The following is a 3,298-nucleotide window of genomic DNA, read 5'->3' on the forward strand; positions in this document are numbered from 1 at the left end:
TGTGCAAAAAGCGTCAGAGTCATTGTCCAGAGAGGAGGTATTAACTCACATAGACTCATAATCCAAAGCGGGTATCCCTTGTCTGATGGCGAAGAAAAGGTTAATGAATAAATCAATAGGTCTGGACAACAGAGGAAAGCCAGATCTGATCCAGTAATGTTCTGATGCTCTCTGTTGCTATTCTGAGATGCAAAACCAATCATCCTGACCCTTTGAGGGCAGGTGTAAGGCAAACTAGGAACATGGTTTACCAGATTTTCAATGTCTGCAAGGCTGAGAAGCAGGTTCCAAAGGCTCCGTTCACATCAGAGGGTCAGGCCAACCTGACTATGAGATTAGAAAATCTGCTCAGGTGGTGCCATGACTTTGCATGCAATTGGTATATTTCAAGATGGGGGGAATGACTGTGTCCAAAAATCAGCAACAATAATGACAATGACAATAATAAAAATGTTAATAATAATTCATTTTGATTGAGCAAATATTCTATACCTATAATATGCTAAGTACTTTTACAGATACTATCCTATCAACAGCTCTGCAAAGTAGGTAGTGATATCCTTATTTGACAGAGAATTAAGAAGTGAGAAGATATGTATATGCAGAACTGTGATTTGAATGGTGATGTGTCTGACTTCAAAACCCATGCTCTTTCCATTACCATTCTCCCTTGAAAGCTGTCTAATACCGTGGAGGGACAGTAGAAAACAGGAATGGGAAGAGGGCACAACTCTTAAGTGCTGCAATGAAGCAGCTTCAGTTTATATCATGTGGAGGACATAACTCCATGTTTATTTCACTTAATTCAAGAACCTACAGGATAAATTCAAATGTTTCCAGGATAAATTCTGAACTGCCTGATTTTATAGTCATTGCCTTTCCCCTCCAGGTTTAGTATCCACTGCAAAATACCTTCTTAGTCTTCTTTGGGGTAATGACTTTTATATTGCATTCCACCTTTTGTAAAGCTCTTTTTACGTGCTCTATCATATTTAAACTTCACATAAATGCTGTGAAGCTAATATTATTGTTACGTCTGAGACACAGAGACACTACATACTCAAGTCACTTCTTCAATAGACATTTATTGGCTGACAGTGGAGTGTGGGCAGGGCACTGGGTGCAGGGCGAGATGCCCTATGCCAACCAGCCCACACTGCGAATCACCAAGCTCACAGAAGAGAATGTCAAGTTCATTGTTGAGAATATGGACCTGGAGGTGGCCAATTCTATTCTAAAGATCTTCATCACTGAGGTGCTTATAAAAGCCATTGACTGGGTGCCAATTGATGCCAATTCCTCAGTCCTTCACGGTAAGTTCATTGCTCACTGGCTTGTATTGATTCCCCTCACAAGTGACAACATTGTGGACAAGCTACAGTACTCCCAGACTGCACATGTGAAGAGTTCTGCCTGAGTGTTTGGAGGAGTTCACTTTCGATGTGTGGTGCAATGAAGAGCAGTCTCGTCATGTCACATCTTGAGACCTCATCTCCAACAGCCCCCAGATCATTCTGGTGACTGCTGTAGAGCTGAAATAATGACATGGAGCAGGATGATAACCTCATCGTCAAGCTCTAAATGGGGCAGGAGCTGAGACTTTGAGCCTGTGCCGAAAAGGGCTTTGACAAGGAACACACCAAGTGGAACCTTACCACAAGGGTGGCTTTTGAGTAGGATCCAGACAATGCCCTGAGGCCCACAGTGCACCCCAAGCCAGAGGAACGGCCAAAGAGTGAGTAATCAGAGCTGGATGAGGATGAGTCACAGGCTCCCTATGACCCCAATGGCAAGCCAGAGGGATTTTACTGCAGCATGGAGTCCTGTGGCTATCCGCACCCTGAAACCATTGTCCTCTCAGCCTTATCCAGATTGAAAAAGAAGTTGAGTGATTTACAGACCCAATTAAGCCACGAGATCCATAGTGATATCCTAACCTTAAACTAACTGCAGGTCACCTGTTTCAGCAAAAAGGGGATCCAAGCCAAGAGCTGGATTTCAGTCTCTCCTAAGACTCGTCTAGCATCTGGGAATCAGACTGCCATTGCTCAAGCTTCTTGGCAGGGCATTAATACCAACCAGAAAGGTAGCTACAGGGAAAGGTAGGCCTGTTCCAGACTTTCTTGGTCACAGATAGATTACCGGGGATACCACTGGTATTTGAGAAAGGACAGTTTTTCAGAAGACATTAAGCATCCCTGGTCCCTCCCTGCTAAATGGTGGTAGTGCTTCCCAGAAACCAAAACATCCCTTTCACCCTGTTTCTCATATGCCCGTGGGGGGCATCCTGCTTTCCTGTGGAGAACTGGACTACTCTTCCTCTCTTGGTCATCCCAGCTCTTCAAACCCTGTCTGTCCAAAAGAAGGGGTTTTCACAGCTGTACTATAGGTTTCTGTGTTAGGAGAGTGCTTGAACCCTCCTTCAGGCTGCCTACAAAGCAGTCCCTTGCTCAGGACCAGCCTGGTATGTCACTCAAATCCCCAAGTGTCCCTAATTTGAGAGGTCATCCTTTAGGATAGTGTTAGAACTTGCTGTCCCCTCCCCCCACAAAATAAACGCAGTATTTCATTGTTTATGTATCAGTTATGAGCTCCTTCATCACCAAGGGCCTGATCATTTAGTTTGGGGAGGGGGCAAAGGTCTCCTCCCCCATATTTCATTTCTTTCTGATGATGATGACTGGCCCTGGCCCCTTAGCACTGACTCCAGGTAGGAAAATACTTCCCTGAGCAGTTAATTAGGCTGCCTGGCAGGGGAAGTCTGCAGAAAGCCAGAGTTTCAGTACAGAAAGGAAGGGATATTTACTGATTAACAGTTAATTGTTTTTTAAAAAGTTTTCATTTTTGGCAATAAAGAGCACAACATAAAAAAAAATAGACATTTATTGAGCCTTTACTGCATGCCACACATTGAATTAGGCCTTGGGGATGCAAAGATGAAACACAGTGTTAAGTGATTAGTTGAGAGTTGTGCCGGTTTGAGTGTATTATGTCCCCCAGAAAAAGCCATATTCTCTGTGGGGCAGACATAATAGTGGGGATTAAGTTAGAACGTTTGAATTAGGTTGTTTGCATGAAGATGCACCCCACCCAACTGTGAATGATAACTGATGGGATATTTCCATGGAGGTGTGGCCCCGCCCATTCAGGGTGGGCCTTGATCAGTGGAGCCATATAAATGAGCTGACTCAAAGAGACTGGATGGAGTGCAGCTGTGAGTGACGTTTTGAAGAGGAGCAAGCTTGCTAGAGAGGAATGTCCTGGGAGAAAGCCATTTTGAAACCAGAACTTTGGAGCA

The 3,298-nt window shown here is 44.2% G+C and overlaps 1 pseudogene; it reads left to right on the forward strand.

Annotated features, from left to right (window-relative positions):
• The first annotated feature begins 1,132 nt into the window (after nucleotides 1-1,132).
• On the forward strand, nucleotides 1,133-1,947 carry LOC119543484 (annotated as a pseudogene).
• The last annotated feature ends 1,351 nt before the right edge of the window (nucleotides 1,948-3,298 follow it).

Source organism: Choloepus didactylus, chromosome 8, assembly GCF_015220235.1.
Source record: "Choloepus didactylus isolate mChoDid1 chromosome 8, mChoDid1.pri, whole genome shotgun sequence".
Classification (NCBI taxonomy): Eukaryota; Metazoa; Chordata; class Mammalia; order Pilosa; family Megalonychidae; genus Choloepus; species Choloepus didactylus.